Source organism: Protopterus annectens, chromosome 4.part1, assembly GCF_019279795.1.
Source record: "Protopterus annectens isolate FY-2018-M chromosome 4.part1, PAN1.0, whole genome shotgun sequence".
In the NCBI taxonomy this organism is placed as follows: domain Eukaryota; kingdom Metazoa; phylum Chordata; order Ceratodontiformes; family Protopteridae; genus Protopterus; species Protopterus annectens.
In genome coordinates this window covers 842,825,214-842,839,337 of record NC_056734.1, presented here as the reverse complement: position 1 = coordinate 842,839,337, position 14,124 = coordinate 842,825,214, and the positions used below count along the sequence as shown (strand labels likewise).

At 43.7% G+C, this 14,124-nt stretch overlaps 1 protein-coding gene across 3 annotated transcripts in view; it reads right to left on the bottom strand.

The window, feature by feature from the left end:
• The window catches only part of CEP63 (centrosomal protein 63), a 673,466-nt gene that overhangs the window by 212,416 nt on the left and 446,926 nt on the right, over positions 1–14,124 (bottom strand). The gene's annotated exons all lie outside the window — the stretch shown is intronic.

The following is a 14,124-nucleotide window of genomic DNA, read 5'->3' as shown; positions in this document are numbered from 1 at the left end:
GGAGTTGATTTACAGGAGGCTGAGGAATACCCAAAAATGGGGGATGAGTTTTCCAAGTCATGAAATAACCCTGTTGGATGACAGACAGAATCCAGGAGACCTGCGTGATCCTTGCCCAAACTGGAAAAGAGAGAATAAGACTTTGAAGAGGCTGCTGATAGTCACAGAGAAATGTATCTGGCCTGAAAGGGTTGCTGAGTGGAAGGAGCAGAAGCAGTAGATTTTGGCTGTGTGGGTCTCCTAACAGATTTTTTAGGCCTGAAAGCAGAAGCAGAGGATGATACAGTTATCCCACTCCCCAAGGGTGGATCCACCTTGGATCCTGGGAACTACAGTCCCATCAGTCTGACAAGCCTGATTTGCAAGGCCATGGAACGTATTATCATGGAACTTATAAACAAAGACACTGGCAACCTTCAAACACTGGACCCCACCCAGTTTGGGTTCGTGAAGGGCCAATCGTTTCTCCTGAACCTGACTGACTTCTTCAAATCAGTCTCCAGAGCTGCGGATGAGGGTAAGGCAGTCCACACAGCCTATCTGGACCTCAGCAAGGCCTTCGACACCATCCCCCACTCTAGAATCATAGATAAACTTACTAAGCTGGGCATAAAACCCTACGTCATTCGATGGGTTGCCAACTGGCTTACTGACAGAACCCACACTGTAAAAGTAGCCGACTCCAAATCCAGCTCCAGACAAGTGACAAGTGGAGTACCTCAGGGTTCAGTCCTGGGACTGCTCTTGTTTGGCATCTACTTCTCTAAAGTACAGACTAACGCTAAGGGACTCTGGTTAACAAAGTTCACAGATGACTGCAAACTGGGAGCCATTATTGAATCCCCAAATGATGTGGATATTCTACAAAAGGGCCTTACAGAAACAGATGCTTGGTGCCAGCACCATGTGCTCAAGCTCAATCCCAAGAAGTGTATAGTTATCCCCTTTGGGAAAAAACATGTACCCATGAATTACCACATAGGTGGCAGTACACTAAACACTGAAAGTGTGATAAGAGACTTAGGAGCACAGGTGGACAGTGGTCTCACCTTCAATAACTACATCGCCACAACAATCAGGAAATCATTCATCCAGAAAAAGGGAGGTCATTGTCCCACTGTACTCATCCCTCATTAGACTCATCACAGAGTATAATGCCCAATTTGGTATGTACCTCAACAAGACATCTGCAACAACTGGAAAGTCAGCAGAAACACCTCATTAAAAGAATCACAGGCCTAAAACAGATGCCCTATGCTGACCGAATTAAAAAAACATCTAGCTATACTCTGTCACATATCGTCTACTCAGAGCCGATCTCTGCTTAACATACAAGGCCATGTCAAACCCAGAGCTGTTCGACATGCTACACTTAAAGAAATCCCAATCCATCAGAGCCCTAAACCTTGTCATCAGAATGAACAAAACATGCTGGAGGGATAGGTTCCTGACCCAGAGACTCCCCATACTCTGGAAAAGACTGCCCATACATGTCAAGCAGAGCACCTCTTTGGCCCTCTTCAAAAGGAACCTTGAAGACTGGATAGGAGATAGGAAATTTTCCCCTGGGGATCACGTCAGTCACCCTGCTAGACGGGGGTCCAGAGAAGTAAATATTGTGGGAAGAAATAGCCAGGGAATTGTTATGGCTAGGCTTGTACAGGCTCCAGGGCCAATAGCCTAGTATCAACATAGGAACCTATGATCTAGCTGGTCTCCTAACAAAGGAAGTCTTAGTAGAAAAATTCCTATGGAACTTAGGAACAGGGAGACAAACAGGTGCTTCAAATCTTGAAGTTCCTTTCCTTTCTCTTGCAGACCCTTCAATAAATCTGCAGCTGCAGAGCCAAAAAGAGCTGACTTATCCAAAGGGGTATCAAGCAGTTTTGCTTTAATGTCATCTGGCAATGGCTGAAGCCTTAGCCAAGAATGCCTCCTAAGCACAGATCCAGATGCAGCAGCTCTAGATGATACCTCAACAGCTTCACAGCTGCATTTAATAGAATGCCTAGCTACTTGTGAAGAGGCTGCCAAAAGGGACGAAACCAGAGTTTTAATATCCATGTCAGGTAACTGAGCAAGGGCTTGAGAAGGCTGGAAAAGCAGAGCTAAGGAATACCTGGACATATGTGGTTCGTAATTTACTGCTCTGATAGCTAAAATGGAGGACATATAAACTTTTTTATCACGTCTCTCCAGAATTTTGCTTTCCTTATCAGATGGAAGTAATTTTGCAAAAGGGGACAATTGGGAGGATTTATCAGAAGCAATGGAAACAACAGCTGGATCAGATGAAGGACACATGTAGTAGAATTTACAGTCATTAGGCACCTTGGAAAATCTATCCGGGCTCTTGGGTACAGGAGCCCTAGAATCTGGAAGAAGAAGAAGAAGAAGCAAAAGTGTCCAGGAAAGCTGGCAGGACTGGAGGCACTGCAGAAGGAGAAGTGACTTCCATTTGTAAAAGATCATAATACCTCTTTTGCTCTTGAGATCTGTGAACAGTTCCATTTAAAGAATTCCCTCATGTTGTTAATAGTTTAACCAAAGAAAACCTCTTCAACTGGAGAATCACCTCCATTAGATTCCTCCTTAGGAGAAGGATATTCCTGTGATCGCGTGAGTTTCCTCCGGGTGCTCCAGTTTCCTCCTACATCCCAAAGACATGCTGTAGGTGGATTGGATACTCTAAATTGGCCCTAGGCGTGAGTGTGTGCGTTTGTGTGCCTTCTGTGGAAGGTTGGGCGCCGGGCTGGCAACTCAACACCGTAAAAACTCCACTGCCAATCATGAGCGGACAAGTGATCCGCTGTGGCGACCCTTACCTGGGAAAAGCCGAAAGAAGAAGAAGATGCTAAGCAGTCTTCATCAGAGGAAGAGTCATCACTGTCAGCAGAAATAACCTGATCCCCAGGTCTTTGAACAGGGGAGGAAGGAACCAGAATAGCAGAGGCAGGCTTCAGAGTCATAAGAGCCTTAATTAATCCTTGAGAGAAAATATCCCAGTCCGACTGAGGAATGGAAGGAACATGACTGCACTTTGTCTTCAGTTTCTTCTTCATTTCTGCATGTGGAGAAGTGGAGGAACCAGATATAGGCCTAACATCCAGAAAGACTTGCGGTTAATCCCTGGCAGGAGTAAAGGAACACCCCCCGGGGCCCTCAAGTACAATGAGCAGCAGTTCCCCTTGTCCGCCTGAAGTGTATGTCTGTACTGCCTCAGCAGATGTGCCTAGATCAGATTCCCTGGCAGCTTCCACTAAGGTACCCAGTAAGGAACCAGTCCCGACCTCCAGATGTAACACAGGATCTTCACTGACCTCAAGAGATGCACCTGAAGCTAGAGGTGCAGCCGAAGAAGACTCAGGCCTAGGTTTGCTTACCTTCCTCTTCAAAGATGGCTCAACCAAAGGACCCCCGGAACCAACTATAACGTCTTTAGCCAGATGTTTAAGACGTTGCTTTTCAAGATAAAGATTGAAGGTCGAAAGACGGCTGCACAAAGTTTTAGGGACAAAGGCCTGACAAATGGTACAGGAGTGAAGGTCGTGACTGAGGCCTAAGCAAAAAGACAAAGGTTGTGGCTATGTGGAATCTGCCTTCCACTCCTAAACTTGCCTTTCCTGGATGACATGAACTAAATGCAAAAGATAGTAGCCAAGAAAAAAATCACCAATGGGGCACTTATCTGATACCTGTAGTGACCAACGGAATCAGGCAGCAGACTGACATATGAGTGAAGCTTTCTGAATGGTGGCAGACAGGTTCTGGGGTTTGTACGTGCAAATGCCCTTTTATGCTGTTGTTGTCAGAGCATACGTGCAATGTCCCATGTACCAGAAGTAGCTAAAAAGCTGCTGTATACTGGCCAGATGTCAGGTCGTTGGGTGGAGGACTTCCCACATGTTAAGAATACTGCAACACTGAATAGAAGGACATATGACCAATGTAAGGGGCAGAGAGACTGGCTTCTTCCTGCAAGGTAAAAGCAAAACGCAAGGAGCCACTCACAGGTCCTAGCCTGACAAAGTAGGGGAATCTCACCCATGATTACAGTAACAAACCATGGCAATCTGCCTCTTAAAGGAAGAATAATTATAAAGAACATTACTTCTTGTAAAAATTATACTTTACACCTCCTGTAAGCACTCTGGAAACTGAGGAATTATGAATATAATTTAACAATATTTCCTTGACTTTGCACCTATTCTTTGTACACTACAAGTGCTCTGCAAGGAATCTTGTACTTTAGGAATCTTACTCAACACAACAGAAAGAAAGTACAGTTTTGTACCTACCATAAATGAAGATGTTCGAGTGTTCACCCTGCTGCAGTCATCACACTTGGGTTATCCTGTCGTCAGGCGGTCCCGCAGTCGGCCGGAATTCCAAAGTCTTGGTCCAGCGTCGGTTGCTTTCGCCTCTTCCCTGACGTCAGTGCGCCAGGGGTATATATAATGCAACAGACGCCATTTTCTTCAGTTTTTCTTGCCCCAGATGTCAGGTGCCCCCAAAAAGGTGGTCAGAAATTAGTACCAAAAGGAGTAACCACAGCACAAACACAAAATCCCTTCAGCTATAAGCAAATACATCAGTAAGGCATAGAAGAGATTTAGCCAGCAGATCAGAGGGGATGGAGGGGGGGGGTAACCTGGACTGCAGCAGGGTGAACACTCGAACATCTACATTTATGGTAGGTACAAAACTGTACTATGTTCATCGTGTTACCCTGCTGCAGTCATCACACTTGGGTTGAATCCCAAAGCTAAGGCAGGGGGGAGGTATCATAGAGGGTTAGTGGAGGCTATAAGGCCCTGCAGAGCTGCAGTGGTGAAGCCCGCCCTGGACTTTGAGTAAAGTGGTAAGTGATAGTGTTTGGTAAAGGTGTGCACTGAACTCCAAGTTGCAGCTTCTAAAATTTCCTTGGTTGGACCCCCCCCTGAGAAAGGCTGTAGAGGTAGCTGTTGCCCTGGTAGAGTGGGGTCTAATGGTAGCAGGAACTGGTTTCCCATGATGGGTATTAGCAGAAACGTATGCAATGACCTATCCATTTAGAAATGGTTTGCTTTGATATAGCCTTCCCTTGAGAAGCTGTAGCATAGGATACAAAGAGCTGGTCAGATTTTCTGAAAGCCTTAGTTTTGTCCAAATAGTAACGAAGCTGCCTGTGAATGTCCAAGGAATGCAGGAGTCTCTCACCTTTGTTCTGTGGATTGGGGAAGAAGGTGGGTAAGTGGATGGTTTGATTTAAAGCTACACTGGAAACCACCTTAGGCATAAAGGAAGGATTAGTTCGTAGAGAAACTCTGTCTTGATGAAAAATGAGGAAAGGTTCCACTGCCATTAGTGCCTGCAGCTCTGAGACTCTTCTAGCTGAAGTTATTGCTAGGAGCAGGGCAGTCTTCCATGACAGGAACTGTAGATCTGCAGAGAAAGCTGGTTCAAAGGGAGGTAGCGTTAGTTTTTCCAGAACAAAATTGAGGTCCCATGTTGGTGTAGGAGCCCTCCTGGGTGGTCTAATGTTTTTTGCCCCTCTGAGGAACTGCCTTAGAAGAGGATGTGAAAATAAAGGAGGATCCGTGTTGTAGTGAGCTGAAATAGCCGAAGCATGGATTTTAATTGAGGAAAAGGAAAGTCCTTTGTGCAACATCTCAGCTAAATACTGTAGAATGTGAGGCATGTGAGGCTGAATTGTGTCTTGGCCTTTAGTTTGGTTCCAGGCACAAAACCTTTTCCATTTGTCCGAATAAGCCTTCCTGGTGCTTGGCCTCCCGGCTTCCAGAATAACATCTGCTTGTGAAAGAGGTGCTGGTTGGATGTTTAGATGATTTGTCATGCAGCCAGATTTAAAGTTTTGAGCTGGCTGTGAAGAATCTGATTGTTTGGTTGTGTGAGCAAATGGGGGATTTGAGGCAATATCCATGGTGGGCTGTGGGCCATATTTTTCAATAGCGGATACCAATGCTGGCGTGGCCAGTCTGGGGCTATGAGAATCAGTCGTGGTCTCTCCTTTTTGACTTTCAAAAGAACCTTTGTGAGGAGAGGCAATGGAGGGAAGGCATATACTGTCAGGTTTTTCCAACTGAAAGAGAGAGCATCCACTTTCCAAGCTTGATGGTGAAATGTCCTTGTACAAAATTTTGTCAGTTGATAGTTTTGAGGACTGGCAAACGGGTCTATGTCTGGAAGGCCCCATTTTTGAGTTATCATTGCAAATATTTGTGGATCTAGTTTCCACTCGTGGGGATCCTTGATGTTTCTGATGAGGTCGTCTGCCAATGTGTTCTTCTGTCCTGGCAGTAATTGAGCTTGTAACTGGACTTGGTAGGCCAGAGCTGTGTTCCATAAGGTCATTGCTTGCCTGCATAGAGGGTAAGAATGTGTACCCCCTTGTTTGTTTATGTACCACATTACTGTGGTGTTGTCCGTCTTTATTGCAAGTTGTCCTGGATGTAATAGATCCTTGAAGGCTGTCAGAGCTTTCTGTACAGCTAGCATCTCTTTTTGATTTATGTGCAGATTTCTTTGATCTGCAGTCCATAGGCCTTGAATGCATTGTCCTGCCATGTGTGCCCCCCTAGGCGTAGTCTGAAGCATCTGTTGTGATAGTTTGCCTGGCTGGGGGCAAGGTGAAAGGCTGACCCTTGTTGAGGTGACATGCCTGTAACCACCATAGAAATTCCTGTTGTAGGCAGGGAATGAGAGATATCATTGTGTCCAAGCTGTGGCTGTGTTGAGACCATACGCTTTTTAGGTACCTCTGTAATTTCCTCATATGCAGCTTTGCAAATGGTATTATTAGTATGCAAGATGCCATGAAGCCCAAAGCCTGCAGAATTTTTCTTGCAGTTAATTGGGTCTTTGTTGCCATTGTCTTGAAATATTGAGTCAGTTGTAGTTGCTTGTCTGGCGTAAGATAAGCCTTCTGGGCCGTTGTATTCAAGCTGGCACCCAGGAATGTGAGTTTGTGTGACGGTACTAGTTTTGACTTCTTTTCGTTTACTGTGTACCCCAGGCAGTTTAGTAGATGCTTTACAAAGGCCAGATAATGTAAGAGAATGTCTTTGCTTTCTGCTTGGATGAGGCAGTCGTCCAGGTATGGATATATTTGAATTCCTCTTTGTCTGCAGTATGCAATTACTGGTGCCAGGCATTTTGTGAAAACTCTGGGCGCAGTAGATAAGCCAAAGGGCAGTGCAGAGAATTGGTAATGGGTTGAACCTGCAATGAAACGGAGGTACCTTCTGCAACTTTGTCTGATAGGGACATGCAGGTATGCCTCCTTGAGGTCCAACGTTACTAGCCATGCTTCCTTGCCCAACATGGGAAGTAGCTGCTGTAGTGTTAGCATCTTGAATTTGGGTACTTGTAAGTAAGTGTTTAGAATTGAAAGGTCCAGAATTGGTCTCCAGGCACTGTCCTTTCTGGGCACTAGAAAGAGTCTTGAGTAAAATCCTTGACCTTGCTCTCGAGTAGGTACCAGTTGAATGGCTCTCATGTCCATGAGAGCTGTTATTTGTCTTTGTGCCTCTGCCCATTGATTTTGTGGCAGGTTTGGCATTCCTCTTTTCATTGGCAAGGTGTGAAAGTGGAATCTGTATCCTCGTAAAATTATGTCTAGGACCCATTTGTCCTTTGTGACAATGTGCCAGTTGTCTGCAAAAAGTGCGAGTTTTCCCCCCAAGGGGGCTGCCAAGAGAGTATTGCTTGGCCAAATGAGGTGCAAGTCATTGAGTTTGCCTTCTGGTGGTTTGAGACCTGTCTTCTCCTCCCTTCTGTGTTGTAGAGCCCCATTGGCGTGGTTTATACTGGGCTTGTGGTTGTCCTCTGCCTCTTGGGCATCTGTATTTACCCCTCTGTGGTCTGTCAGTGGTTGGAAAGGACCAATTTTTTGTTGGCCAGTTTCTGCTGAAGCGAGAGGGTTGTACTTGTAGGAAATCTTTGACTGTCTGCATAGATTTTGCCTTATCTTCCATTTTCTTTAAAACTTCTTCTGCTTTAACTCCAAAAAGAACATCTTGCTGTAGGGGAGCATCTAGTAGTTTTGCTTTAACATGATCAGGCAGAGTTTGTTCTTTTAACCAAGCATGCCTACGTATAACAGACCCAGTGACAGCTGCTCTGCAGGAGGCCTCCAAAGAATCAAACCCACATTGTAAGGTATGTTTGCCCACCTGCTTAGTGGTGTGCAACAGATCCTGTACTTCTTTCAATTCAGATTGTTGAGGGAGAGAGGTTATTCTTTGCTTTAACTGAGAGATTAGGAATTGCTGATACTTAAGCATGTGAAACTGACAATTCAGTGCCCTCATAGCTAGTGTGGCTGAGGTGTAAACCTTTTACCCCACCTGTCTAGTGCTCTGGAATCCCTCTCAGAAGGTACTGGGTTTTTAGCCATAGAAGCCTTTGCCCCCTTGGGACCCTATGAGATGGTCTCTGGGTCAGCTACAGGGCTTTTGTAAAGAAATTTGTGGGAATCAGGCACTCTATAGTATCCGTCAGGCTTAGCCGGAGCAGGAGGTAGAGAGTCTGGGTTGAAAATGGATTCTAAATAGACATCATCCACAATGTCCAAAACTGGTGGGATGGCAAGTGGTCTGTGTTGGGGGAGTAAAAGAAACTCTCTGAGCCTTTTCTTTGAATCAGAGTAGTCCTGATCTTCCCAGTGAAAATGTTCCCTCATAGTGTGTAAAGTTTGCCCAAAGGAGTAGTCTTCAGGAGGAAAAGCTGAGGGAATAGAGTCCTCAGCATCAGAATCTTCATAAGGAGAGAAGGAGTAGTCTTGGTCCTCAGAGGAGTCTGAAGAAATGGACATTTGCTCAGAGGATGCATAATCTTCCTCTTGTCTAGGCCTTTTGTCAGGAGGGGGCTGGGAACCCCTGATTAAAGAAATCAAATTTTCAGCCATTTTGAGCATCTGTTTCTTAGGCATGGGGCCTTGGACAGGAGACTGAAGTGTAGTCCTTTTAGATTTAGAAGGAGTCTTCGACGTAGAAAACGTTTTAATGGTGAGTCTCGTCAGTCTGAAAACGCCTTCAGAAACCGATGGCGTTTCTGTAGTACCGAGCAAAGTCGTCGGAAGGGCCTGAAGTAAAAGGCTGCGTCGGCCTGGTACATTCCGTCAAAATTTCCGTAGCGGTCTCGGGTTCCAGATCTGCGGTAGTCAGGGGCTGCGTCGGAGCCAAACTGAGGACCGGAGAACCGGAAACCGGATCGGTCGAGGCCTCGGAATCTGGCTTAGGCCTGGGCTGTCTGTCCTTATCCCTGCGTTTTTTGTGCACACCGGTAGTCGGTTGCTCTGATGGCATGGTGTAGTTAAATTTCCGACCGAAGTAGTGTCGTGCGAAATCAAAGCGTCTCGTACACTTATTAAACCTAGCACAAAACCGACAAGAAGTGACGTCGTGGTCTGGGCCTAGGCAAGGTATGCAAAAAGAATGAAAATCCTTATGAGGTATTTGCTTCCCACAAGAAATATAATTGTTAACTTTTTCTGACATCGGTCTGAGGCAAGAAAAGTTTCCCCAACGGGGTACTTAGTTTTATAGAAGACTTTGGTCTGAAATTCGAATTCGAAAATCTCAGGAGTCGGCCGACCGGCACTTGCGAACTGCTTCTGCTTCGGGCACCACGCGGCAAGAAAGACTGAAGAAAATGGCGTTGGTTGCATTATATATACCCCTGGCGCACTGACGTCAGGGAAGAGGCAACAGCAACCGACGCCAGACCAAGACTTTGGAATTCCGGCCGACTGCGGGACCGCCTGATGACAGGATAACCCAAGTGTGATGACTGCAGCAGGGTAACACGATGAACATCTAAAAGCAATGTTTTACATTCATTACTAGCTGCCAAATCAATGCAGCAGGTGAAGGTAGAAAGCTAACAATTAGACATTTGGGATGCATCACGTTATCATTAAAAATGAAAAAGCTGCAAGGGCAAATAGACAAAAAAATACTTCTCTTAAATTTTCCAGATTTTCATGAAAGGGTGTTTGCACTAATAGTGACCTGAACAACTAATGTCACACTGCACATGCTGTGCAAAATTGTAGAACATCTGTCACACTTCTGATAATGTTGCAACAATCCATTCAAAATGCTTAGACATTACACACAGAAAGCATTATATTTCAGATTATCAGAAAGATTATTCTCCTCTTCATTTCCAAAACTTCATTTTAACATCCCTCTGAGGCGAATGCTGGAATTGTTGAGAAAAAAGCTACACCATTCAGAGAGGGCAGCCTATTCACCACGGGGAGGGGGAAATCAATCTTATACTTTGTAATCTTTTTTTAATAAGCTTCAAAATAGCAGTTATTCCGGACTGAAGAACAGAGCTGTTCTGATAGCATTTGGTATCATCTATCTCTTTTTATATTAGTAGAATATTACATCCATTTAAAGTGATTTGTCACTACTCTTACCTTCATGGATGTTAAATTGTTGTAATACCTCCTTCAGTGGTTTCAACATAATCATTTCATGGTTTGCAATAATTTTTTTCTGTTATTTTTCATTGTGTGATGCCCCACCTCCATGTAATTCTCTGTGGATTGCCCTCTGACCTTTGATGTCATGGAAGGGATTCCTCAAGGGCGATCAGTTCAGTGAGATAAAGCAATCTGGGGAACCAGGGTGATAACACTGATGTCCAAGTTGCTCATTTAACTTCTGATGTTGGAGTTCTAAACCCTTATAAGGATAACCCTTACCTGAATTTAATAGCAAGTACAAATGAGAGTGAAGTCAATGAGGCTGTGTGGCCTCCCCGTTATCATTGTGAAAGGCATTTGGGAAATCACAAACAGCATGGGTTCTGTTAAGATATAATGAATTTCTTTTGCTGCCGATTATTAAATGAAATACATACATTTAATTATTAAACTGGTGAATGCACTACTTTCTTTTTACTATAGCACTTATTGTTATTACTGTAGGTTTACAGTGGTGCACTGCTGCTTTTGTTACTGTTTTGAGTAGTAACAGTTTGTGTACAGGTAAAGGGTTTTTGTTTGGTGTGCATGAGATTAAATTATTGAATGGTATGGCCTGTCTGCAAATTATCTATGAATATGAAGTTCAGAATGAGAACTGTAAAGATCCTCACAGAAGATGTTTCTCATATACTGTTACACACACACACACACACACACACACACACACACACACACACACACACACACACACACACACACACACACACACACACAGTTGCTCTTCGGCAAGGGAGTGGAATTTGGTGAATTATTTAAATTATTTTGTACGTAAAATAAACTGCATGTTTTTTAATGGATTTCTAAACAAAGTATAGTACAAAACTGTAGGAGAGGTGCATAACGCAGTTTATGAGGGAACAAAGACTTACTCCTGAATCTATTCGAGGGTGATAGAAAGTAGAATGATAACAGTACTGGATCACAGAGACAGACTGTGATTTGCACATGGAAGTCACGAGTGAAGTATGCAGTCTGTGTTAAAAGTTCTGCGTGTGTGACTTTCAGTATAGTGCTGCAGTAGTTTACAGCAATACAGGTGTTCAGCAACAGTGGCTGATATTTTAGGTAACAAAAGTCTCTAGTGGTGATCTTTTTCTCTTTTCTGTTAAATGTAAGATAAAGTGAGTGAGCTGCATCAGCACACATTTAAAGAAAGGGAAAATAAAACAAAAAACAAGCAACATGCAAGTGACGGACATCACGGCACAGACACAAGACTAATCATTACAGCCAATGTCCTTAAAAACAATTTGCAATGAGTGGAAAGATAGGAAAAGGACTTTACTGGATAATTTGGAAACACAGGAGAAGAGAACTGGGGAGGAGGCTGTATGTTTGAATGAATGTACAGCAGTCATTCAGGACTTGCTGGCTGAAAGCTCTGGTTGAGGCCGCTTAAACAAGGCCGGATTGCCTGGAAGAAAAAACTGTGGATTTGGAGGACTGGACCAGAAGGAAGAATAGCAAGCTGGTTGACCTTCCTGAAAACTATGAACAAAGGGAATGCATTAAAGCAGTAAAGACTTGCTGGAGAAGTGGTTAGGGATCCCAGCTGGAAACAGAAAAATTGAAAAAGCGCATCATACAGCATGGTGGCCAAAACAAAATGGGCAGAAGGGACCAAGATCTATTATCATTTCAATACAGACTTTGGAACTAAAGAAGAAAATACTCAAAAGAAATTTGGCAAGTGGAGAAGAAGAAGGAGGAGTCAGAGATGTGTCAGTTTTTGCTGAACATAACTCTGATTACAAAACTCACAAGACGAAGAATGCAGTGCTACTCGTTATAAAAGAATGCAAGAAAAAGGGGCTAAGGTGGAATCACATTTATCTATCAACCTTAAGGATTTCTGAACAAGGGATTACTAAGTCTTTTGTTAACTCAGATAAAGCTATGGAGTTTGTTAAGAAACCAACTAATCTGACAATGGGCATACAACCATCGGATGGCCAGAAGAAAGATGCAAACTCTACAGGGAGAATTCTGGTCAAAGTGCACAGGGGAAAGAATCAGGGCACTTTCTCTTGTTCAGAAAGCAATAAAGACTTAGGGAAAAGGCCCATATTATCCAACAAGTGAGAAGAAGAGAATGCTGGGAGAAATGAAGATGCAACAGCATGATCAGTCAAATGATGCTGGATTATTACATTCTAGACAGAGAATAACATTCTTTTCCCCCCTGCAGTTTATTCAGAAGCAAAGGATTAAATGGTGGACAAGAACACTGCTCTGATGGATAGGCTCATTCACAGAAAAGCATACATGGACATGAATAGTGATGTTGACTGTTGCATCCTAGACAGACATATTAGGGGTTTCCTTTTTGTACTTTTCTTATTTTGCACCTTATTTTGAGACAAAGGGATATACGGTGATTGAGGGCAATGGACGATTAGCAATGTGCTAAAGGATAAGTTTGCCCAATGAAAAACATTGGTCTAAACTTTTGCCCTGCTTTTCTTACCTTGAATTATTATGGCAAGTGTGGAACATGAGGGATTGTGGGTAGTAATGACTAGATCAGGGATGATGACATGAGAGCACGACATCCTGTGTAAAAGGTAATTATCCGGACCAGTTGCTCTTTGGCATTCCTAGTATTTGGGACAGGATGCTAAACCAAAAAGCAGAGTTGATCAAGTGGAGTACTGCAAATGAACTATGCTGGGTATACTGATGTGATGACCTTTGATATAGTTTAGAAAAGTCTCACAAAGGAAATGAAGAGCATCTGTTGCCAAAGGCTGTTGTATTTCAGTAAGAGGGACTTACGTGGCTAAAGGGAGATAAGATAATATGCACATTCGCAACTGAAGGACAAAGGTGATTTTTTTTTTTATTATTTTTTATTTATTTAACATTTGTTGACCAGGAAAGTCCGTCTAGGTTCCACAGAGCCTGTTTTCAGCGGAGGCCCGAGGAGAAATGCTCCAGATGCATGTCTTTGAAATGTGGGAGGAAACCGGAGTACCTGGAGGAAACCCACGCGAACACAGGGAGAACATGCAAACTCCACACAGAAGGCAAACCAGCCGAGAATCGAACCGGAGAATCTCTTGCTGTGAGGCAACAACGTTAACCACTGCACCACTGTGCCGCCCAACGTTAGTTTGGGAATGTACCAAAGTTAACTTAATGGAGAGGCCGTTTTGAAATCGGGTATAGATTCTTTTCTTTTCTTTTACACAGGCATACTGCAAGACAAATATTTTGCACAGGATTATGTATACACAGCCAACTGTACGTTTTAAGCATTTAGAGAACATTGTCCTTCTCAGATGATTAAAGCATTCGAGTGATGAGACGTTCCTTTCACAATAATAAAGGAGATAGGGCTGCTACAGTATGAAAATACATCACAGTGCTGCCACGAGTAAGTTTCTATTATTGGCTCTCTACAACATCTGTCAAGATGGGGCACGAGGTTGTACTGGTAGTTGTAACTGTTCAGGGAGCTGGGGGGGGTGGTACATTAATGGAATGGTTTTGGAAGTTGTTTTTTAGATGACAGGCAAGATAAATGAGAAGTATTAGTTGCTCACAGGTGTTGTAAGCTTGAGAGGGTGCCTGTGTGCAGAACATGGGATTATATTGATAAACACTAGCAGCTATTTAGA